Source organism: Talpa occidentalis, unplaced genomic scaffold (assembly GCF_014898055.3).
Source record: "Talpa occidentalis isolate TD23 unplaced genomic scaffold, MPIMG_talOcc4v2.1, whole genome shotgun sequence".
Taxonomy (NCBI): domain Eukaryota; kingdom Metazoa; phylum Chordata; class Mammalia; order Eulipotyphla; family Talpidae; genus Talpa; species Talpa occidentalis.
The window spans coordinates 40,041,622-40,068,835 of record NW_026555331.1 but is presented as its reverse complement, the minus strand read 5'-3'; positions in this window follow the sequence as shown (position 1 = coordinate 40,068,835).

The following is a 27,214-nucleotide window of genomic DNA, read 5'->3' as shown; positions in this document are numbered from 1 at the left end:
GAAAATAGATGAGGTTTGAAATTAAACATGCCAGAAGAAATAATGAAATACTTTAGGGTTTAAAATTACTGCCTGATAAATTTATTTCAAGCCTATGAACTAGCTGAAGGCGTGCCTGGCTTTGAAGACTACCTGTAGCCTGGCTTTTTCCTCGCCAATGGTTGTGCCCACCTGAGCTAACAAAAATCACTAGTTCTACCCTTTCCAATGTCAGTGATCTAACAAGAAACCACTTTTGTTGGGCCTCCCCTGGTGGCACAGTGGTTGAGCACTGGGCTGCGATGCTGCCCACAGCCTCTGCAGTGCCGGTTCAATCCCCAGCCACTGCTAGGGTTCCATGGCTTGCAGACCTCTCCTGCCACCCGCTGCTCTCAGCAGTGTATTTCGTCAGTCTGCCTTTTCTGCTCCCAGCTCTGGCTCTGGTGAATTCTCTCACCCTCCCGCGCTTCTGACTGTACCCAGTGCTTGTATAAATAAATGAATAAATCTTTAAAAAAAAAAAGAAAAGAAACCACTTTTGTTGCTTAATTACAATGTATGTGACTGTATGATGTTTGTCAGAGGTTGTTCAACCTGTTATTGTGATAAAAAGTAAGCAATCTTTATACCTCTACATGCATATAACATTGAAGTCATTGTCTAGTTCTCAAATTTAGTGGATTAAAGGTGTTGTTTATCACGAGTAGCTATTATATGATGACCCTGTGGTGAGCTGGTTAATTCCTCCATTGGAATTCAATGACCTGTGCAAAAATTCTGTTTATGCCTCTGAAAGTCAAAAATGCTGATCAGTAGTGGCTGTTTTGTTTCTTTTGTTTGATTTTGGGAAAGAGTCATATTGAAGGAGACAAGGAAAAAGGCACAGATATTAAATTTTCATTTTGTGGTGATTTTTCTTTCACTGCTATTTTATTTTGTATAATGTATAGTAGTGCTGACAGAACCAATTTTTTATTATTTTCATTTACACATTTGGCAAAGCTCATGAAAACATCAGACTATATGCTTCAGATTTCATTCAAATATGTCTCTCAGTGGTTTTTTTATTTCTTTTTTACTCTCTCAAATTTGTTGACAAAGCTCATTCCATCAGAACTAAAAGTATGGCATTTAGCACCTGGGTCTTTTCTTATCTGTTCTTAGCATTATGAGAGAAAACTTTAAACTAATAATATGAAATAACATTTAATTATAAGAAGCCAGCTGTCAAACTAAACTTTTTTGACATTCTACTGATGAAAAGTGAATTTCTATCCAAAGCCTGAGCAGCTGGAACTAGTGTTGTTTTCTTTCTAATAAAGATAAAATCTTATTATAAACAACTCTGGAGGACACTTGAGTTGTCCTGTTTCAGTGGAATTTTACTAAAAGTAATATGAGTCTATAAATCACATTCTTATATGCACTAATAGAATATGAAAGCAACACATGGGACATACTTCAAACCCATTAAGAAAGTCCAACACACACCCATTCCACTCTATTTTCCCCTCTGAATATTTGCTTACTTAGCTTTTTTATTTTTCTTTTCTTTTTGGTGGTTTGGGGATTATTTAGACTTTAGGTTGATGGAGTGCTTGAGCTGAGGAGGAACTAGTTGGTGACAGTTAATACTTGATAGCACAAAAAATGAAGAACAAAGGGCTTAACTGCAAGAAAAAGCTTCCTTCCCTTTGCACTATACAGTAAACTACTGAATGAAACAATTTGGTTGGAACAGGGCCTATCACTTAGAAAGGAAATCAGATAAAACTCAGACTATTATCTTCAAGGAAACAACATAATTAGATTAACAAAATACTACGGTTTTCATGGACAATCAGCCAGAGTATAGGTCTAATTCGACTGACTAAAAAGAATTTTGTGCTGATATTGTTGCACTGCTGTTTTATCTTCAGTTCTCTGGTATTGCCTGAAAAGCAATACTTTCTTATCTTCCTGGGACCATAAAAACAAGTTCTTTTTCAAGTGTGTTTACTTACCTAGAAATTGGTATCATTTATGCAAATGTTTCAGTTGTTTTCTCTAAGTAAGTACACGGGGAGAAAAGGAAAACGGGGAGAACAGGAGGGCAGAAAACTTGCTGCTCTGCATTCCCACGGCCTGTTTCTTCATCCCTCCATTATAGCACTTTTCATGTAATGTGTAATAATTTTTTTTCTGAAATTGTGTTCTAGAGACTATAGACTGGTGCCTGGTAGGATCTCAACAATCAAGTGCAAGAGATTTGGCAAATTGATATAAAGATGAAGTCTTTTTGTTGCTTTCTTTTAACTTGCCTACTCACCACTCATTCATCCACCAGAAACATGACCGCTTTCCCAGACTGGCTCATCCAGGACCATATTAGATTAGAGTATTAGAGTCCAAATCTTTTTTTTTTTTTTTATTACGAAGAACACATTCTGATTGACTACATTATATTGTTTCCCTGTTTCTCCATTCCACCCGAGATCTACTTTAGTAATTCTGATCTGAATACTATAAAGGAAAGAAAGAGTTCATATTAGTTATATTTCTCCCTATATAAGTTTTGAGAGTTATTTGAGAAATGGAGGATCAAGAGTGAAGGTTAATACGTGATAGCACAGGGGCCTCCCTGGTGGTGCAGGGTTAAACACAGATCTATCAAACTATCGCCAGCCACTGCAGCATGAGTTCAATCCCTGGCTGGTCAGGGAGCAACCCACATGGAGCAGCAGACCTCTCCTGCTCCCTCATGGCTCCTCTCAGCAGTGTATTTCAGTAGATCTGCCTGTTCTGCTCCCCACTCTTTCTGGTGAATCCTCTCACCTCCTGCACCTCTGGCTTACACCCCAGTTCTTGTATGCATAAATAAATAAATCTTTAAAAAAATACTTGATAACACAAAAGATGGGGAGGAACTAGGTGGTGACATAATGGCTCCCCCCAAAGAACCTCCATCCTAATCTCTGGAGCTGTGAAGCATCACTTTAATAACAGTAAAGGGTATTTGCAGATGTGATCAAACCAAAGATCTTTAGATCTTTAGAACTGTTTTGGTGAGCTGGATAATTAAAAGAGTTCTTGTAAGAGGGAGGCAGTAAGGTTAGTATCAATGAAAGAATGGAAGTGATAATTGTGTTAAGAGACTAATGTTGAGATGGAGGAAGGAATCGTGAACCCAGGAATGTAGCTGGCCTCTCGAAGACAGCAAAAGCAAAGAAATGGGCTCTGCATCAAGGTCTTCAGAAGGAACCAGCCCTGCTGACCTCTTCCTGACCTCCAGACCTACGAGAATGAATTTATGTTGCTTTAAGCCACAGTAATTTCTATCAGTAGCAATTGGAAATGAAGTGGTTATTGAAAATAAAAACCTCTTCCTTCCATCTCCTGTGAATTACTGAAAAGAGACAGAAAATGGGTTAGACTTAATTTCTTCCCAAGTATCATAGAATCCCAACAACTATCAAATGATGTGTAATTTTGGGTTGTGTGTGCTTGAGTGTGTTTGTGTCAACAAAAGATGAAACAATAGATGGTTCAAGAATTTACGTAGTGTGACCTACTGTTTCTCTTTTATGATACTGAAGATCTTCAGTCCTCAGTCTATAAATGAGAGTAAAGAAACAGGTTTGTACACCTCATAGAAGGGCTGCTTAGCTTCATTTGTTAAAGCTTGTAAAATGCTATGAAGATAATAAACATTAATCTTTATTTAATCAACTAGGCAAGAAGACAATTAAATGAAAGACCAGGAGTGTGCCTTGCAGTACAGTATCAGATGCAATTCTTGTAGCTCAAACCCAACAGAGACCTATATTTAAAAAACAATTTCCATAATCTGCCCTATCAAAGTGATAAATTAAGGTTTAGGGCTTCCAATTCCTTGTTTATCTCAACTGATTAAATTCAATTGCTTTAATTAAAATTGCATTGAGATGCATTTTCCAATTTAGACTTTCAAAAGCCATTGGGGGTTTTATTCCATTATATCCTTTTCATGTTATGATGTTTGAAGAATCATCACTTAATTTCTGAAACAATGAAAAGAAATTTTCCTTCTTAAGTTAATAGTTACTGTTTCAAGTAATAAGTCATAGTGCAGGTCACAAAATTGGCAGTTGTTATGTTAGAGATAGAAAATAGAAATATTTTCCAATCATTTAAGCTTTGAAATCTGGATTTACCTTGTACTTGAAACATATAGACATTATAATGCAACAAAATTATATTTTTTCATTCAGAGAAGAGAGTGAAATATAGTAAGTATACACCAACCATGCAGATCCATTTAGCATTCCCTTGGTGTCCCAGTAAGTTACCTGTATTTTATTGTATTTTGAGTCTCATCAGTGAGGAATAAGGGAGTCACAGAGTTTCTCTGAACCTGGTATGTAACCCCACAGAATAAATTTGGATGGCTGTTGACATGAGAGTACCACCGAGCCATCTCTTATCCCTTCTTCTAGGTGTTGCAAATGATCAAGGCAGAGAAATTCCAATTTACCTCAAGGCCCTGGCTAACCTCTTTTCCTTCCTCCTACCAACTTTTCCTCCCTCCATCTCCCTACATCCCTGTCTCCCTTCTTTGCTTTTTTCTATTTAAATTTCAATATAACTTCAGACTTAGAGGAAAATTTAAGAATAATGTAAGAAATTCATATACTGAGAGTAAGAATTTTAAAATTTTACCCCATTTGTTTTACTATCAATTTTCTCTGTTCTCTCTTTACCTTTTGAATAGCAGGTCAAAGGTAAAACCATTAAGCCCCCTTACTTCTAAGAACTTCATTGAGTATTTCCTAAATAAAATTCTATTTTCTTTGACAAATTATCAAAACCAGAAAATTTAACAGTGATATAAAATGTTTTTCTAGTCCATAGCTCATATTAAAATTTTGCCAAGTGGCCTAAAAAAAATTTTATAATTAGTATTTTCTTACCCTAGGATCAGATATTGCAATTAGCTATAGAGGACCCCCAATCTGAGGTTTATTCATCATTAAGTTTAGGTTATATACTGTTGACAGGAGTAGTGTGACATAATTTTTCCCTAGTGGATCCTAAGAAGATATGTAATATTTATTCCAACATTAGTAATGTTAACTTTATCACATTGTTCTTCACTTAAAACTCACTCTTTTCCATTTGTAATTAATGAACAATTTATGTGTAGATAATTTGAGATGAAATATTTTGTAATTCATAAAAAATTCATTCCACCATTTTTCATATTTAGTGATAATTTTCTTTCTTCATCTTTCTTTCTATATTTGGCCAGTGTACAACTATACTATGAAGAAAAATTTCCCCTTCTTTCCCATTTATTTATGTATTCATTTGTCTACTTTCATCAGTGAGAATCCGTAGGTGGTTTTAATCACTATTTTCTACTTTGACCACCTGAAATCCCTTCTGAATGAATCTGTGTCTTTTTAAAAAATATATTTATTTTATTTATTTATGCATACAAGAACTGGTGTATAGGCCAGAGGTGCAGGGTGTGAGAGGATTCACCAGAGACAGAGCGAGGAGCAGAACAGGTGCATCTACTGAAATACACTGCTGAGGGGAGCAGCGGGGGAAATAGGAAAGGTCTGCTGCTCCACATGGGTCAGCTTCCCTGGGATCAAACTCATGCCACTGGGGCTGGCAATTGCTTGATAACACTGAGACTTTAACCCCTGCGCCACCAGGGAGACCTAAATCTGTGTCCTTTTAATAAAAACTTACCTCTTTTGAAACCCTTCTCACTTTTGAACACAGCAAGATATTGCTGATATTTCTTGTACTCTCCCTAGCTCAGTCCTGGAATCAGCCTTCACTAAGGAAATAAAGTTTATTTTTTGCTGATTTATTTTTATTTTTGCTGTTTAGGAATCAACATTTTCATGTTATAGTTTTTTCATTGATACTGCTAGGTCATAGACTGTAGGCCCTGTTAGTCAATAGAGCTAGATATATGTATATGTGTGTGTGTATATATATATATATGCATGCATGTACATAACCATATCTAAATATATTCTCATACCTGCTTTACCTCTAAATATATATATTATGAACCATGAGTTCATACTGATAATTTAACTACCCATAGCACACTCTATACTTTTTCCAAAGTTGCTCAGTTATTAGGTGAAAAATACTGAACTTGATCCAAGATTCCACTAACTGTAAAATCGCACATTCAAAACCAGTGAAATGAAAACACATTGTTCAAGCCTCATACACTGTACAGATATACCCTCCACACCCTTCTCTCTAAACAATTACGTTAATTGAATACCCCCACCCTATCATGATTCATTGTTTTAGAAAGGCAACCTGTGATTGAGACAAATTTATGTGTTTGTATTTGATAAAAGATTGCAGTTCATGTTATTTTCTAGGGCTAAAAGAATGGCTTTTTAAATTCACCTCTTGACCTTGATGAGAGGCCCAGTTAGTCAGTTCAGACCTGGATTTGATTTCCAGTCTATATCCAGGAACTGAAAAGATGTTATAGAGCATCCTTTTCACATAAGTTAATGTGATGATTTTCCCCACTTTCTTAAATCGAGCATGTTCTCTAAAATGTGAACTATATAACTAGAATAAATACACATAACATTGTTTCTCCTGTTTTCATCTACAACACACCAGAATTATTTTCACCCCTGATTAAATAAACCTTCACTGGAATAACTGAATGAAGCAGCATCTGGACTTTCTGTGTCTTTAAATCCTGGAAATACTGAAAACCAGGAGTGAGAATAGAACATTCATCTTAATCTTCCCCACACATACAAATCATTTTTAGGACTTCCAGAGGTTCTCTAAGGTGCCTGAAATCTTCTTTTCAATGTTGCCTTAACTGTGCAACTATCAACCTAATTCAGTAATTATATTAGATTTCAGAAACTTTTCATAATTAGCCTTATTTGCTTAAGCTAAGTGTGTTTTTGAGTCTAACATTAGCAAATTCTTCTAGGAGAACTCTGCAAAGTAGAAGATTATGTATAGAGAAAATTTCAGTTGAAATTGATCAAAGATGTTCACCAAAAGAAGAAATCAACATTTTTCTTCTCTTCCAGTCCTAAAGCTGGAGTACTACACATAAATTCCACCACCACATGAGCAACAAAGAGAACAATTACTCCGATGTCTCTAATATCAGATTTTCAAAAGTCAGGGCCTCTCTGGTGGTGCAAGGGATTAAAAAGCAGCCACTGCAGCATGAGCCAGGGAGGTGATTCACATGGGGCAGCAGACCTCTCTTGTCTCGCCCACTGTTCCCCTCAGCAATGTTTTTCAGTAATTCTGCCTATTCTGCTCCCCATTCAGTCTCTGGTGAATCCTCACACCCCCCACATCTCTGGCCTGCACCCTAGCTCTTGTATGCATAAATAAATAAATCTTTTTTTTAAAAAAGTATAGACATACCTTATATCTAGCAATGGATCAATAGCTCTTAACATTTATTATAAAATAATACTATAAAATGGTGCTGCTGAAAATATAAGCCAAATCATTTTTGCTTTACCAGTTTTTGATTTTGTTTTTGTTTTATAATTAAAAGTCTATAAACACCACCTTTTGATATATTAATTTGCTCCCTTTTTCCCTTCTGTTAATATTTTGAAGTTATTTTTAAGAAATTAAAATTTTAAAATAAGAGTGGTTGTGACAGAGATCAGTTTAATGTTTCCTTAATTAAATGCTAGAAATATTCTATTTCACTAGAGAATGAATTATTTTTCATTAAAAAGAACTTTTGTTTTCCCAGGCAGATGATATGATCAGAGTAGATAGAGCCTTGAAAATAATTTCATTAACAGTAGAATTAACTGTAGTGTTTAATTTATAAATGTAACCCACACAAGTAGTCACTTAATGGTTAAATTGTAAAACTCCACAAAGAAAGAAGCAGGGAAGGATATCTGATTATGAGTCTTGAATTATACTAGACAATTACTTTTGCATGGAAAAGAATTTTAGTTCACAGACAACATAGAAGTTGCACTTTTCCAGTCCTAAAACTAGAGCACTGTTTGATAAATTCTTTCTACAACCAAAGTGATCAATAGAAAAAATTATTCTGATGTCTGACTTGGTGGCAGGCATTTTGCAGACTTTAGGATTACATATATCAAGCATTCCATGAAACTGTAGCATGGAGCGTAGAAGTAGGGATAGTTATAAATACATAGGATATTTAAAATGAAACTGACAATATTTACAAGGAAAAAGTGAGAGGATATCTTAACAGACAAGAAATAATCAATTCATTTCATCTATCAAGACCATGGGAAGAAGCAAAACATGGGTGAGTAGACAACATAAAACTAATGAAAGAGTAAGAGCTTTCAAGTAGGGATGGAACAGAGCAATTCTTTAACCATAATCAGTTTCACTTCTATCTCTGGGCAATTGGGTCTGCCCTAGGCCCTTGCTTTTTGAGTTCTTCTGACTGCTTCTCTTCACAAGGTGTGGAGTTTACTTGATGAGCAAGTGTGCCCAGCTGGAAATGACACACATGCTCTGACACTTACAGTCCAGTAGTTCTCTGTTCACATAACTCTGAACCTGCTTCCAGAGCATGTGTGAGTTTATGCTGTTGAGAGTAGACCATGCACAAGGAGTGGCCTTGTCATTGGTAGCCAGGGGGAAAGAACTTGGATATGTGGCTCTGAGAAATGCAGGATGGAATTGGGATGGACAGAGAGATAGGGACATCATAGTCTTCCTGCCACTCCAGTCTGGGGCAGAACTCTGATGAGAAGAAGTCTGAGACAAAAATCCGATCATTCTAAATTGAACCTTAACACCCAAGTTGTTATGAATGTAAAGCAAAAGAATGTATTTTATCATGGCTTGGTTTATAATATTTAATATTTATATATCTGGTGTGTGGGCCTCATTTTATACTTTTGGTCCAAGCCCCATAGATGTTGGGGGTGGGCATGACTAACAAAATCTAATTTTGGGGCCTCCCTTGTGGCACAGGGGGTTGAGCACAGCACTGTAAAGCTGTTCACGGTCTCTGCAGTGCAGGTTTGATTTCTGGCTTGCCAGGGAGATTCCCACATGACATGACAGACCTTTCCTGTTGCGCCCACTGCTCCCCTCAACAGTGCTTTCAGTTTGTCTGCCTGTTCTGCTCCCCACTCTGTCCTGGCGAATCCTCTCATCCTCCCGCACCTCTGGCCTATTCCCCAGCTATTGTATATATTAAAAAAAAATTTTTTTTCTAAAAAAAATAAAATCTAATTTTGAATTTCACCAATTCTCAAAAGAGAAAAAAAATTTAGTTAATATATTAAAAACTAAAAATCATTTATAACCTGGCATCCATCTGTCTGTCTATCAATCATCTATCTCTTTGTTTTGGTTTTGAGTATGCTTCTCTGTGCATTTGAATAATTGCTTGCTTATTAACACAAAATGCTTTCTTATAGAAAGGGCTTTGTTCATACTCAAATAATTATTTTTATTGTCATTATAAAATTATTACATATTTTAATGTGTATTATGGATGCTAGAACCAAAGAAATTCAAATGTTACATGTCATAAAGATTTTGGTGCCTAGCTTATATTGTAACATGACCAGTTCCCTCATACAAACTGGAAATTACTAAGGTCTTATCATGTGTGACCATATCCCAGATGATTTTCGAGAAAGCTATCTGCTTTCTTAAGACCTTGAAACTCTGTAGCTGGACATGACTTTATTTTATCTAGTTCAGCAATTTTATTTTACAGACTAGAGAACTGAGGCCCAGAAAGCCATCAACACAAACTGATAATCTCTCTGACACCAAAGTAAACGTACTTTACTTGGCCTAAGAGGTAGAAAATTTAGTAAGTGCTAGAGGGGTTTGTTATTTTTTAAGTGATTTAAAAAATTTTGCTCCATAAATATGTTCCAATTTGAAGTTAAATGTGTGTTGATTTTCAAGGTTCCTATCAAATGCAGACACTGCTAGGAGACATACAGCCTTATGCATTTTAAGCTAAGTAAGTTGATAGTTGAGATCTTCTAGGACCATAATCCAGAAACATCCCATTTGAAAGGCAGGAAACAAGGGCAGTATGTGCCGTGTTCTGGCAGTTGAGCTGGGAGAGTGCCAAAATGCTTTGCTTACTTGACAGTTTTGCCTAAGGCCAGTCCTATATGCAAGGAGATGTTAAGTGGAGAAAAAGTAGACCAGTTGTTGAAACTGCAACATATAACATGCATTGTGGTAAACAGGAAGTGACAAAAATAGCTACCTTCTCATACAAGCAGCATATTTACATGGTGCACAATGAATTTTTCATCTGTCAATTAGATTGCCAACTAGAAAGTCATGGATAACAAGGATGCCACCGTATGTCACTTCAGGGGACTGTTTAAAAATAGAAAACTGCCGGAAAACAGGAGAAGCTTAATCAATACTGTGATTAATGGCAGTAATTTCACACAAACATCTGGGCAATTAAATATGCTCTTTAAGAGGTGTTTTGCCTCATGACTACTGAAGGAATGAATGAGTATCAAATCAAACATCACTGTCAGTATATTGAATAATTCACGTTCACAGACAAATTGAAATTGGAACATTTCCTGCTGTCAAATCTATAAAAAGTCTTCTTTTATTTAGAAGAAAATATACACTCGGTCACCTCTTCATGCTGCAATTCTTGTACATAAATATGTGACATTGTCAACTGGCTTATGAGCAGATAGGTAAGTATTTAACCTAGTAACAAAGCTACTAAAATATTGTAAAAACACCACTTTCACTGAGGGGGTAATGTGATGTGGTGAGTGGAAATGATATAGTAATTGAGTGAATCACTAAATTTGTTCCCCAAACTTTTTATTCTCTATTTATAAAAATGATTGGTATGCTATCCCCTTTCTAGCACTTATTAAGTTTTCTACCTCTTAGGCCAAGTAAAGTACTTTTACTTTGGTGTCAGAGACGTTATCAGTTTGTGTTGATGGCTTTCTGGGCCTCAGTTCTCTAGTCTGTAAAATAAAATTAAAAGCATCTTAGCAAGTATAGCACACATATATATCATCTGCTGTTTATCCAACTTTAGCCAGGCGTTATGAAAAATGGTAGGGCTGTGTCACATGACCCTTATTCCAAGGAAAGACATTTGTTAACTAAGCAAAGAATATTCTCAGGAAAGATTTATCAGCAATGGCAAATGACTATATTTCCAAACCTCAGCCAAACAAATATTTGAAATGTTAAATTTATTTTGGCAAATTTGAGATGGAACACAAGAGTCTGTATGGCCACGCAATACCTTAAACATTCATGGTAATTGGCCATCTTTGAGAAATACTGCAATAATTTATTTAAGAAAGTATGATACAAAATCAATGAAAAATATATAATCCAAGAGATGAAGTTATTGCACCCTAAAATAGCTCCAAAATGAACTGTCATACAAACACCTTATCCATAATATAACTTTTTTTAATGAAAACTATCATGTTAATAATTCTCTTACCAGTCATGTACAGAATCTTGGAGTAGAAAGGGGATAGCATAACAATCGTTTTTATAAATAGAGAATAAAAAGTTTGGGGAACAAATTTAGTGATTCACTGAAATACTATATCATTTCCACTCACCACATCACATTACCTACTCAGTGAAAGTGATGTTTTTACCAATATTTTAGTAGCTTTGTTACTAGGTTAAATACTTGCATATCTGCTCATAAGCCAGTTGACAATGTCACATCTTTAATATCTTTGAGGAAAAAAAATATTCTAGCATTTAAAGTATAATGTTTTATAGCTAGAAAATTCAAACCATGAATAATGTCATCAGTTAAGCAGATACTGATTTTAGTTATGGAAAAGCATTTTAAAAAGTGACTACTCTGTTTCTAATAAACAGACATTAAAGAATGTCCACTGGCAAATTAGTTTCTGTGATTCTAACCTTGTTCTATTAATTTATTTTTTTTATCTTTTAAAGATTTATTTATTTATTTATTTATTTATTTATTTATTTATTTATACAAGCACTGGGTACAGTCAGAATCGCAGGAGGGTGAGAGAATTCACCAGAGTCAGAGCAGAGAGCAGAGCAGACAGACTGACGAAGTACACTGCTGAGGGGAGCAGCAGTTGGCAGGAGAGGTCTACATGCCATGTGGGACCCTTACCTGGTGGCCGGGGATCGAACCGGCGCTGCAGCGGCTATCAGCAGCTTTGCAGCCCAGCGCTCAACTGCTGCACCACCAGGGAGGCCCTAATTTTGTCCTAATTAAACCTCAAATCACCAGTGAAACTTTTAGCTATCATCTTGCTTATTTTACTTACACACTTATTGCTGATCATATTTCTTTGCACTCAAAATATAGGTTTATCACTTGAAGATTTTTTTTTCCCTTTTCTCTCTCTGACTATTGCACTGTAGGTGCAGCTTTTTTTTTTTTTTTTTCTATATGGATCAGCATTTCAAGTGACCCATAAAACAACCTGGAAATTTTTCCTCCTCAAACTACTGCTGTGGCTTAGGGAGGGGTGACCTTGATGAAGACACAAGTACCCTGGAAATGTGCACAACTTTTTTGTGCAACTGTGTGTTCAGGGCTTGCTTGGACCTCATCCAATATATACCACTTCCACTTCACAGTGTATCCTACTGGCATGCTTAACTTTTAGGCACCATAGATTAGTCAAGTCAAAACAACTGCCAGCTTCTTGTAGATGGTTCAGTACCTAACAGGGTACAGTAGAAAATAATGAATTATTTTTCAAAATGAAAATAGTTACTTTATGAAAAGTTCGTGATTCTTTTTCCAAGACTCTAAAGATTTCTCCCATCATGAATTGCTGCTTGTTGCCAGCAAAGACAGTTTGAACATAAGTAGATATAGTGAGATGTGACAACCAGATAGAAGTTGTATATATGATGGACAAATACCTGTTCATCTGAGTCCCACTCAAAACCCAGTCTTAGCTTATTGAGTAAATAAGTTTAAAAGCCATATCCAAAATAGTACATGAGCCTCTTTTTTTGATAGTATGTGTAAGATACACCAAATTTTTAACTTAAAATTATTATTTATTATAAATTTTTAATATACATGGAATATTATGGCATACATTAAATAAATAACCCCCTAGAAATTCCTTTATATAGGGCAGACCTTGTTATGACATTCATTTCCCATATGTTGGCATGCATACATCTGCATCTCCTAGCTTATCCTCTCCAGGCTCTATCAGCATGCTGTCATTAGTATAGTTGGCAAGTGAGAATTCTGTGTAAGAGTGAGAATGATTTATTTCCCTTTTGAGTTAAATCATAACACAAATTTGACATAATATGGTGGCAATATGACAAAGGTGTACTGCTATCCTTGCCAAGTGAGACAACTGAATCTGATATTTTGTACAAATTAGAATAAATAAATATAAATCATCTGTCAGATCAGTAGCTGCAAGTCAAGTGACAGGTACTATACAAAATATTCCACATCTGGAATACCCATGACAACTTAAATCACCATTTGATTATCATTATAATAATCTACCATCATTCTCCAAAACTCATTTATTTTCTTCACTGGCTAGAGTGGAGAATTAAATGGTTATGAGGTAGTAATGACAATTTTGAATTTTCCAAATTTTTGATGATGGCCTTAATTTTTATGCATTATTCCAAGAATGTAGTTTAATTTGTTATGAAGAATGAGCCCTGGGAGATTCCAGTGGGTCTTAATCACTTTTAATTTAGATGGATATACAAGAGAAAGACTTTATCAAATACTAAACTTAATATTCCCAATTCATTGGGGGAAATAACCATAGTACACATGTTGGTTCAACCATTTTTAAAACCTTTCTCTAGAAGATACTACCTCGAATATAAGAGTTGCTGTTCATGTCCCTAGGAATCAGAGTTAGAGCAAAGTCAGTGTTAAAATATTTCTAAAATGTCTGTCTTTTTAACATTCCCTTATAAGATGATTACCAGAGGAAATGGACTTTTTTTTTTTTTTTTTTAAGAAAAGCTAAGGAAAAGAGTCACTGTGATAACTGTGATGATACTGAATGGTCCTTTTACCTGAGTAACTAGATGCTCCTTTGTTAAAGAACAGTGAAAGAATGGACTGATTCAGTTCTGAGAAGAGATTCATAACTGAAATTTCTTCCTAATGAAGTGGCTTGAGTTAGGTTTCTGTTCACAATATTTTTTTATCTTTATCAATTGCACGATTCAGATAAGATTGCATGGGATCTTCTTTTGGGGTCTCAGGGGCTTTGATGATTAAATGGATATATCCAAAGACCCACTAATTACAATCATCACTATACACCCTTTGCCTCTAGTGGTCAATTTTACAGTTACATTGACTTTTCCATTTTTGTAATCTATCATTGAACTTGTAATAGAATCCTCATAGAGATTTTTTTTTTATTTATTGAGCAGGGCGGAGCAACATGGCGGCGAGGAGACGCTGCGAGTAAGATCTCCCATTAAAAAAAGTTAATAGGGAGGAAAAGCGGCAGGTCCCAGTGAGAACTGGGACACGGAAGATAAAGGGACGACTCCAGCAAACTACCCGAAGAAGAAAGTTGCCATAAAAGAGGACTAGAAGGGAGGAAAGCACAGAAACCTGCTCCCCTCCCCCACCCACAAAGTCGGCACTCTCCGACCAGCAGAGAGGAGGAAAACAACAAACTAAAACGGCCAACAAGAACAAACTACGCATCAAGCGGGACTGTGAGTGGAAAGGAACTATTTCAGCCACCACACCCCGTAAACGGGAGCTGCGGAGAACCCTGCAGGATTCGCCGCAGAGGTGAGCTCCAGGCGCCATTAAACAGAGACCCCGCCCCCCAGGAGGAGGCCAGGACCAGCACACAGCCCTGGGCCGCCCTGTAAGCTTGCTCGGAAAAGCAGCGCACTGGAAAAGCAAACGCGGATCGGGATCGCAGCTGCCCAGGTCCCCGCGCCTGCGACCTAGGCGTGCAGGGAGACGCATGCGAAGACCCTCACTGAGGTGAAAGTCCCTCACTGAGTAATCAGGAACCAGGCACCCAGGCACGGGAGCGGGTGCAAAAGATGCCATTCTGTGGACACTGAACTGGGCTACAGCCCACATCCTGGACCTGAGGGCTTTGGAACTGAGACCCAGGGCACGAAATTCGGGGTGTGGATTATCCACGACGGTGGGGCACAAGGCAGACACAGCACCCCAAAGCTGTTGAGGTTTACCCTACCATTCCCGCTCTGTTCCCTGTCCCACGGGGTGAAAAAAAAAAAAAAACCCAGCTCCCCAAGGGCTCTAGGAGAGATTTCTGGCACCACCTAGCGACCTGAAACCAGCAGAGGCTCCTAGAGGAGCCAGTGGCCAGCTGGGGAGTTAGCCCATGCCGGGCCCCTTCCGACCAGTAGTCTGAGCCCACAGGGGGAGCGAGCACCACAGCCGGGGCAGACCAGGCACGCAGAAGAGTGTGCCTGAGACCAGATGCGCAGGGAGTGTGTCCCGCATCACCATTTTAGAACAGGGACATTTCTTCAGTAAAGACTGCCTGCAGAAGGCTCCCTCAGGAGCCAGAGGTGAGCGGGGGAAGTTTGCCCACGCCAGACCCCCTCTGGCCTGCAGTCCAAGCCCAGAGGGGGAGCGGGAACCGCCGGGGCAGACCAGGCGCACAGGGGAGTGTGTCCCCACATCGGCATTTTAGAACAGGGACATTTATCCAGTAAAGACTGCTTGAAACTGACAGATGGCTCCCGGAGGAGCCAGAGGGGAGCAGAGAAGCTTACCCAAGACGCCGGCCATTCCCAGCAACACAGTGTCCCAACGCATACGGCAAATTAGAAAACAGACAGTAGGGAGTAGAAGAACCACACACAACCTAGCAACTCCTCAGGGAAAAAGCACACCACAAAAAGAAAACCAGCCCCCAGATTGCAACGACAGTAACTTGGAAGAACTTCTGAGCTTTCCAGAAAGAGAATTTAAAATTGCCGTGATTAAAAAACTGACAGAAGTCATAAAGGAAAACAATGATAAGGGAAAAATAATCAACGATCAGAAGAATGAAATTGAGTCCCTAAAGAGGGAAGTAAAAGAAATGCAGGAGATCAAAGAATTAATGGAAGAACTAAAGAATTCTGGGAAAAGTAATGAAAGCAGAATAGATGAAATGGAAGAACGAATAAGTTCTCTTGAAGACACAGAAATAAAAAGAACCAAAACAGAAAAGGAAAGAGAAGTATGAAGGAAAAAGAATGAAGAAAGACTTCGGGAACTATCTGACTCCATGAGGAAAGGAAATATAAGAGTTATAGGAATTCCAGAAGGAGAGGAGAGAGATGTAGGAACAGAGAAAATATTCCAGGAGATAATTGAAGAGAACTTCCCAAATGCAAAGAAGGAACTGAAAATTGATATACAAGAAGCAAGAAGAACACCAAACTTCCACGACGAAAGGAAAAATACAGCAAGACACATAATAGTAAAGCTCCCAAGAATCCAGGACAAGGAAAAAATAATGAAGCTGGCAAGAGGGAAGAAACAGATAACATTCAAAGGAAAACCAATCAGGCTGACATCAGACTTCTCTGAAGAAACACGACGGGCAAGGAGAGAGTGGAGGGACATAGTCAACAGACTCCAAGAAAACAGATGCCAACCAAGAATACTCTATCCCGCAAAGTTCTCCTTCCTCTATGAAGAAAGAATAAGGACCTTCCCGGACAAACAGAAACTCCGGAATTTCATTACGACTAAACCCCCACTCCAAAAAATACTACAGGGAGTCCTAAAGCCAGAACCTCAGAGGGACGAATAACAATGAAAGAAGGCCAAAAAAAAAAAAGTTATTAAAAGAATAAATAAATAAAATAAAAGGAAAGACAAACACAATGGCAAATACAGATGCTAACACATCAATATTAACTCTAAATGTAAATGGGCTAAACTCTTCAATAAAAAGACACAGAGTGGCAGCCTGGATTAAGAAACAAAACCCAACCTTTTGCTGTCTCCAGGAAACACATTTAGCTACAAAAGATAAAAATAGACTCAAAGTTAAAGGATGGAAAACAATTCTACAAGCAAATGGACCAAAAAAGAAAGCAGGAACAGCTATACTTATATCAGATAAAACAGATTTCAAACTCAAAAAGATAAAAAGAGACCCCAATGGTCACTACATTATGATCAAGGGGACAATACTTCAAGAAGAAATAACACTCATTAACATATACTCACCAAACGAAGGAGCACCAAAATATATCAGACAACTGTTGTCCTCTCTGAAACAAGACATCAGAGAAAACACATACGTAGTGGGAGACTTCAACACACCACTATCAACAATGGATAGATCAACAAGACAAAAAATAAGTAAAGAAACTAAAGCTCTAAATAAGGACCTAGAGCATTTGGGCTTAACAGACATCTATAGAACACTAACCCCCCCAAAAACGGAGTACACATTTTTCTCAAGTGCACACGGATCATTCTCCAGGATCGATCACATACTGGGGTACAAGACAAACATCAACAGATACACCAAGATTGAAATCATACCAACCATCTTTTCTGACCATGAAGGCATCAAACTAGAAATAAACCATAAAAAGAAGGCAAGGAACTTTCCTACCTCATGGAGATTAAAAACCACACTACTGGAAGACCACTGGACTAATGAGGAGATCAAAGAAGAAATTAAAAAATTCATTGAATTGAATGACAAGGAGGACACCAATATCCTAAATGTATGGGATGCAGCAAAAGCAGTAATAAGAGGAAAATATAAAGCAATAGAAGCTCACATCAAGAAACAAGAAAGAACTCAAAGAAACAACCTAATCTCGAAGCTCAAAGATCTAGAAAAAGAACAACAAAAAAACCCCAAAACCAGTAGAAGAAAAGAAATAATAAAAACCAAAGCAGAAACAAATGAAATTGAAACTAAAAAAACAATCCAAAAGATCAATGAAACCAAGAGCTGGTTCTTTGAAAAAATCAATAAAATAAACAAACCCCTAGCCAGGCTCACAAAGGAAAAAAGGGAGAAAGCACAAATAAACAGGATCACAAATGAAAGAGGAGAAATCACAACGGACACAGCAGAAATAAAAAAATAATCAGTAACTACTATGAACAGTTATATGGAAACAAGTTCAACAATCTAGAGGAGATGGACAAATTCCTACAACTCTACAATCACCCAAAGCTAGATAAAGAAGAAATAGAACACCTAAACAGACCAATGACAAGCAGCGAAATTGAAATGGTAATCAAAAACCTCCCCAAAAACAAAAGCCCAGGACCTGATGGATTTACAAATGAATTCTACCAAACATTCAGAGACGAATTAGTGCCTATCCTTCACAAACTCTTCCAAAAAATTGAGAAGGAAGGGACAATACCAAACACGTTCTATGAAGCCAACATTACACTAATACCAAAACCAAACAAGGACAACACAAAAAAGGAAAACTACAGGCCAATCTCCCTAATGAACACTGATGCAAAAATCCTCAATAAAATATTAGCTATCAGAATCCAACAATGTATCCATAAAATAATTCACCACGACAAGTAGGATTCATTCCAGGGACACAAGGATGGTTTAACATCTGAAAATCAATCAACGTTATCCAACACATCAACAAAAAGAAATATAAAAACCATATGATAATATCAATAGATGCTGAGAAAGCTTTCGACAAAGTGCAACACCCATTCATGATAAAAGCCCTTGAAATTCTTGGGATACAAGGAACATACCTCAACATCATAAAGGCCATCTATGACAAGCCAACAGCCAGTATCATTCTCAATGGTGAATAGCTGAAAGCAATTCCATTAAGATCTGGAACAAGACAAGGATGTCCACTCTCACCACTGCTTTTCAATATAATACTGGAAGTCCTAGCCAGAGCAATAAGACAAGAGAAAGACATCCACAGAATCCAAATAGGAAAAGAAGAAGTCAAACTATCACTATTTGCAGATGATATGATAATATACATAGAGAACCCCAAAAACTCCACAGAAAAACTAATTCAACTCATCAATCAGTTCAGTAAAGTGGCAGGATACAAAATCAATACGCAAAAGTCAGTAGCCTTCCTATACACAAACAATAAATCTGAAGAAGAAGAAATCAAAAAACCATCCCTTTTATTATTGAAACAAAAAAAATCAAATATTTGGGAATAAATCTAACAAAAGAGGTAAAGGACCTATACAAAGAAAACTATAAAACACTGTTAAAAGTAGTAGAAGAAGACACAAAGAAATGGAAAGACATCCCCTGCTCATGGATTGGAAGAATAAACATTATTAAAATGGCCATCCTACCAAAAGCAATATACAGATTCAATGCTATTCCAATAAAAATTTCAATGTCATTCTTCAAAGAAATAGAACAATTATTGATGAAATTCATATGGAATCACAAAAACCCCGAATAGCCAAAGCTCTCCTGAAAAAAAAAGAAGGGAATGGAGGCATCACACTCCCAGACTTCAAACTATACTACAAAGCCATAATCATCAAAACTGCATGGTATTGGAACAAGAACAGACATACAGACCAATGGAATCGAATAGAAAATCCAGAAATAAACCCACAGATTTATGGTCAACTAATCTTTGACAAAGGAGCAAAGACTTTGCATTGGAGCAAAGAAAGTTTGTTCAATAAATGGTGCTGGGAAAACTGGGTCGCTACATGCAAAAGAATAAAGCTTGACCACTACCTCACACCATACACAAAAATCAACTCAAAATGGATTAAAGAACTAGATATAAGACCTGAAACCATAAAATATATAGAAAGGAATATTGGCTAAACACTACGTGATTTGCACATCAAAGACATCTTTACGGACACATCACCCAAAGCAGTGATAGTGAAGGCAAAGATCAACAGCTGGGACTACATCAAATTAAAGAGCTTCTGCACAGCAAAAGAGACAATAACAAAAACAAAGGGAAACCCCACCAATTGGGAGAACATTTTTGCACCCAACACTAATGATAAAGGACTGATCACAAAAATCTGCAAAGAGCTGATGAGACTCAGCAACAACAAAGAAAATAATCCAGTCCAAAAATGGGCAGAAGAGCTAAAAAGAAACTTCTCTGAAGAGGAAATGCAAATGGCCAACAGGCATATGAAAAAATGTTCAACATCACTTGTAATCAGGGAAATGCAAATCAAAACTACCATGAGATACCATCTTACACCAGTGAGAATGGCATATATTAAAAAAACTAGCAACAACAAATGTTGGCGAGGGTGTGGAGAAAAAGGAAATCTTCTGCACTGTTGGTGGGAGTGCAAACTGGTCCAACCACTATGGAGAGCTGTGTGGAGATTTCTGGACCTACTAAACATAGAGCTTCCATATGATCCAGCAATTCCACTCCTAGGTATTTACCCAAAGGACACAGAAACATCAATTCCAAAGAACACCTGCACCCCTATGTTTATAGCAGCACTGTTTACAATAGCTAAGCTTTGGAAACAGCCCAAATGCCCAAAAATAGATGACTGGATCAAGAAGATGTGGTACATATATACCATGGAATATTACTCAGCATTCAAAAAAGATAAACACATGCAATTTGCAGCAACATGGATGGCGCTGGAAGAGATCATGCTCAGCGAAATAAGCCAGAAAGAAAAAGAAAAATACCGGATGGTCTCACTCATAGCAGGAATCTAGAAAACTTAAATAAGGGACCAGGAAAATGAATAACTATAAGAAAGTGAAAATCAAAATCAACAAAAAACTATGAACCAGAGACACTTTTTGGGGGGTGGGGGGCAGGAGGGGAGGGATTGGGGTCAGAATGGGGGGGTTGCAATTGTATGGGGAATATAAAAATAAAATTTATTATTTAAAAAAAAAAAGAATCCTCATAGAAATAGTAAGCCCTTTTCATCCATAGATTTCTCTCACTAGCATTCCTACTTATTAGAAGAACACTAAAAGATTCTTTCAAAGTCAGTAATTCTCTATTATTTTCCTCTTCTAATCATTAAAGACTGCCTTTTTGCCCCTCATCTGGGGATATCGTTGGATGTTGAGATAAATCTGTGATATATCCACCCCCAACATTCCATCTCACTAAGTATTCAGATCCTTCTTTACTATACAAAATAATTTTTGGTATCTTATCTTCAGTTTTGTGACACAAGGCTGATTCCAATTTTACAATATTCCCTTCTGCTTGACCTAACAGATTTGTGGTAGATAGAATCTGTATTAATTTAAACCCATATTGGTAAATGTGCCAATTAAAGAGTATGCTCTTCTCTTTTTTTTTGATCTAATAGTTTTGAAATCCATTTCCATATATAATCTTCTGAACCTCAATGACACAAGTAGATAAATTTTGTCATTGTTGACATATGAGACATTTCCTGCAGTGGTTGACAATATAATGAATTCTTCCTCAAGGCCTCTAGCTTTTAAATGGAATCTAGCTTTCACAGCAGAAACAATTAAATATATTAAGAGTCAATAATTAACTTTACTTTTGCAAGATGACTCTATTGAAGAAGCTGCCATTGGGTAATTTCTTTATTGAAATTCTCTCTTTTTTTTAAAAATTTATTTATTTATGCATGCAACAACTGGGGTACAGGCCAGAAGTGTGGGAGCTGAGAGGATTCACCAGAGACAGAGTGGGGGACAGAACAGGCAGATTTACCAAAGTAAACTGCTGATGGGAGCAATGGGTGAGTCAGGAGAGGTCTGCTGCACCATGTGGGTAGCTCCCTGGCTGGGGATCGAACTCATGCTGCAGTGGCTGCAGACAGCTTCATAGGTTGCATCTTAACCCCTTATGCCAACAGGGAGGCCCTGAATGTCTCTAACTTTAAGGCAAAAATAGTCTCATCTAGTTGGGGAAAAAGTGGCCTGGGAATTTGGGAGTACTATGAATCCATAAATCCTCCTCCTTCAATGACTAGAATTCAATTCAAGGCCTATGTTTCATATAAGACTGTGAAATAATGAACATTGAAATTTGGCAACATATTAAATCAAATAGGGTTTGTCTCTTGCACAATCAGACTTGTGACTACAAAACTTCAGAAACTCATAGAATGTCGTTAGTTTTCAGTAAATGCTTAAGCATAGAAAATTTTGTATTTTCATCCTTATGCTTTCATTTGTCAGTGGTGTCCTCGCAATTTACATGCAGCTAGATGGCAATAACAAGTGAGTTCTGTTAAGTCTTCCCTTCAATTACACTTTAATCCAGGTAATGGAGGTGATAATTTGTCTTCTTTGCCTCTGTGTACCATTAGTTATCAAATATATGCCACTTCAAAATAGATGTATTTAAACTGTGCATTGTCTAACCAGGACAGATATGTAATTTCTGGTCCTCCTATCTCCGTAAGTTTCTATTGCAATTAAGGGTATTCGTTCCATGATGAAGAAAAAAACATGGCCTTACTTTAGCCCAAAACAAATGCATTAAAAGGGGATTGAGCTCCTTACAGAATCATCAGAGGGGGAGGTGAAAAGACTTAGAAGCAACAGTTCCTTTCAAGATCTAGCCCTTGCCTATACCTTTGAAATTTATTTTCACAACTCTTCACAACAGGAACACCGGGTTCCAGTTTTAGAATAATATATTTTCTTAAATGTGTTATGTTCCCTCACACTTGTAAGTCTTTCTGTAAAGCTGTACCTTTTGTCTAAATGCTTCTTCTTGCTGTTCACCCATTAGACTTTTTTTTTTTAAATGCATTACAAGTGTTTCCTTGCAATCCAAGCAGAGTTATTGCACAATCTGGATTCTCTCATGATCAGGTTGAATTTATAATATTATAATGTAACATTTCTTATATATTATATTTTTTACAGTTACATTTTGCTAATAATCTTATATACTATAATACACTAATTACAGTGAGGTATATTAATTTAAGCACTTTGACTTCTCCCTCTGCATTTGCAAGTCCTGTCCCCTGTCTTAGCTAATATTTGAAATGTAGCAAAGATTTAATTAACATCAAGTGAAAAAAATAAATCAGTAATGATATTTTCAGTGAGATTAATTTATAATTTCACTGAAACACAATTAAATTGACTTACAGGTTAATTTTATAAGTATTTTTTAAAAACATACAAAAACTTGTCTATCATATCTTAACTCTTATTTATTTCTTCAGAATTTTCACTTTCTGGTAGGCCAAGTGACCTAAAGTTGGTTGACATCTTGTTCTAGTTTCATTTTTCTATTACTTACCCCATTGAAGAGTATTTCTCACACTCAATAAAACTGAAAGGTTTAACTCTACTAAACTGTTATCTCTAAAATATTTCACCAAATAGCTCCTTAAGCAAGGATTAAGTGTCTTTGAAAAGTAGTTGTCAAGATTTTCATGGCTCCATTTTTTGCTGCCAAGTAAGAGAACACAGAGGCCATAAAAGAAGACTGGACATGGAAAGGGGGTGTGATGGTAAGGGAAACATATGTTGGGAAGTAGGTGAAAAGAAAAACAGCAATCAAATGAACATGATCAATGTGCATGATGAGAGCATTCCCATGTCCATGAAAATTCTGGATGTGTTGACCACTGATCATTTTTGTGCTTTAATTTTAACTTTCTATTATCAAATCAATTCAGTTACATCATTTAAAAGATATAACACTAAAATAATGCTATATCAAGTTATAACCATTCCCAGCCTGAGTCTCTACTCCCATAGTCCTTCCTACTCCCTAAAACTTCTTTTCATATATTTGGCTGATTTTTTTTCCTCTGGAATTGAACTTCACAAGAATCATAGTTATATATTTGTACTTTCATCTTTGTACTTCTCACAAAACAAACTTTGAGTTATTGGCTGGGAAGAGGACGAGCTATTTCCCAAAGGCAAGGAGGCTTTACCAGGCCTGAGAGTATTTAATTATATCCTAGAAATACTTTTCCATCCTTAATGAACTCTATTTACCACATTTCCACAGATTCTGGGTGCTCCCACTCTTTAAATCTTTGGTGAACTACCTGCTATATCTTGGGATTATGCTCTAATTGCCTACCTATGATTTGGTTCCCTGTGTTGGTTATGCCTTATCTACCAGATATCCACTAATGTCCAGTTTCCCAAATTCTGGCTATTATTTTCTCACTTATTCTTGCCTTTCCCAAGTTTTTGAAAATAATATAAGTCCATTTTCTATAACTTTGGTAGGGCTTTGGAGAGAATGAAATTGCTATATATCCCTTGTGTCTGTTCCATTATTTTACCTGAAAGTGTCACCATGGCTTAGAAAACCTGTCACATGCCAGGTAAAATCTATTAAGAATTCTCCGGTGAAAGTTAGTGTAATAGTGAAGGCCCAATAGCAATTGTTCTAATTGATTTTGAAAAAAAATTGTTTCTTCCCCTCCCCTCGAACTAATTTATCTGTATTCTTTTGTCCTTGATGTGGCTCTTTCCCTTTTGAACCAATGTCACCAACCTCTTTGTTACCTCTCAGACTGAACACTATGCTACATTCTGTCCTGTAGACCCAACACCAGAGGTAATATGAGGTTTAAAAGTTGGGGATTTTTAAATTTATTCAGTGAAACCAGATGAAGAGAAAGGTAGAATGCAAAATGGAAAGAATATCTTTAGCCAAACTGTTAAGGAAGCATGTCAAATACTTTGATGTTTTCAGGTATGAAAACAATAGAGCGAAATGCTTACAAGGCAAGTTAAAATGAATTGGAGGTCTCCATATAGAACCTTTGTTTTAAATAAAGATGCAATAATTTGAGAAGATTGGAACATGCAATTTGATCAGAAAATAGAAAGGTTGAGTTAGGCAATATTGAAAAAGGATGTAATGAATCCTAAGTAGGACACTATTGTCAAGGAGAAATCAGCTGCTGCTAATACTGTGGAAATAAAATCCACAGACTTGACAAATATTTAAGTGGAGAGGGCATGAAACAGAGGGAGGAGGAAAAGGCCAAGAACACAAAACATTTTCATGGCTGGGTATCCAAGAGAATTTAGTGCCAGTAATTAGTAGATAATTCAGGAGTAAACATGTTTATTTGGAGGGGGGAAAGAGGATGGTGATGAGTTTTATGTTTAGTAGATGGAATTTGGGAAACTAAAGAAGAAACGAGATTACTTTTTCCAGCAAGAGGGTGGATATCGTGAATCTGAATTTCATTAGGTATCACATCCATAAGAATAAACACATGCTTTAAAGTAAGGACATTTAGGTAAATCCACAAATTCACATATCTAATTTTTAAAGTTAGATATGGTAGGGAAAAAACCCTCTAAACTCTAATATCTAGAAGTCAACTTTTTACTGAAGGTCAAGTACTATATCAGACGCTGGGTGTGGAAGATGAGTGAAAAATGAATAGGTCCTAATGTCAAGATTTATCCACAAACAGTATTAATAGCAGAGTAATAATTAGTATTAAATACCATTAAGAATCCAGGTAAGGGCCTCCCTGGTAGTGCAAGGGGTTAAGCAGAGCACTATGAAGCTATCCACAGCCACTGCAGCACAAGTTTGATCCCTAGCTGGCCAGGGAGCTACCCACATGGCTCAGCAGACCTCTCCTGTCTTGCCCACTGCTCCCCTCAGCAGTGTATTTCAGTCAGTCTGCCTGTTTGGTTCCCGACTCTGTCTCTGGTGAATCCTCTCACCCTCCCCCCTAGCCCCCACTCCACACCTCTGGCCTATACCCCAGTTCTTATATGCATTAATAAATAAAAATCTTTAAAAAAAAAGAATCCAGGTAAGATAGGGAATTAGAATTAGCAAGACATAAATATATCATTTATATTTGAATAACTACAGAGTGGTGAGGAGTAAAACAAGAGGTAAAGAATGAGTGACAAAAAGGAATGCATTACAAATTTTTCTTTCAAGGAATAGAAAAATTAAAGAAGAGAAGGAAGGAGAAAATGGAGAAGGGAAAAAGGGGGTAGAATGGAAACCAATGATACACTAGATTGTTAACTAACTCAAAGGAGTAGCAGAGTGTGTTAAACTGCGATAAGTAGTTCTTGGCCTGCCTGTGACTATGCAGATGCCTCTCTTTTTCTTTCTCCCTTTCCTAATAAACCTGTCCTTTTAAAATGCAACTAGATAAATAAATAAATAAAATAATAAACTGGGTTGAAACTATACCCACTCAAATATTTTTAGAAAAAAAGTAAAATATGCACCAATTCCAATTCATATCAATACATGATATTTATGTTTCTATAATGTGCTAGGTATATTATCAGATTCTCAGTAGCCCTATCTGGATTTTGCTTTATCTCTACAATATTTATTGGTACTTGTGTGTGGCAAAAGTCATATGATATAGATCACAGAACAGTTTGTTTTGATATAAAATTAGTTAAAAATCCAGGTACATAAGAAAAAATAAATGTTCTACTTGGTCATATTGCTCTTTCAAGTTTCTCCTTTTCTCTTAGATAATAAAAACAAGGCAAATTAAGTCTTCAATTCTGCTTGAAATTTATGGTTTTATATCCTTAACAGACTTATTAAAAACAAGGGTTATCTTTCATCTAACATTAGGCAAATAAAAATAAACTATTTTGTTACTTGGCTAAACATGTAGCTGCTTCTTTGCTAACATGTTCTAAAAACCCAGCAGCTCTTATTAATCAATCTTCCTTTAAACTTTTTGATATAGATCTCCAAATTTTCAGAGATTAAACCTAGATGCATATCTCAAAGACTTATAGTCTTCTGGTCTCTCTAGTCTACTGCTTTTTGCTTCAAATTCCTGTGAGCCTCTTATCTTGCTGCAGAGCTCCTCTTCTGCATGTGGATTAAATTTTGTAAGATTAATCTATCGGTTAAAATGCATCTTGATTTTGCATAAGAGATTATATTTTGTTCTCTTATGCAATAGCTATTCCTAATTCTTCCTAAATCTAGATGACTTGAGACAATTGATATATATTAGAAATGACATTCAGGAAACTCTTGTTTCTGCACTTGATTACATGCCACTATTTGATATTGTATGAAAAGGATTTGATAGTTGATCCTGTGTTCAAGATAACTTATTAAAATGTCAGATATGAAAATGCTTATCCTTACTCTTGTTTTCTGTGAGTCAGTTTTCTATTTATGGCCACCCTTTACTATAGTCCTACCATTAAAAGGAAAAACAAAACGGGAAAAATGTTCTTAATCAAATTCTGCCAGTTTTGATATAAAAATTAACTCCTTTGAATAAATTTATGTAGTCATGATGTGACTTTAAATA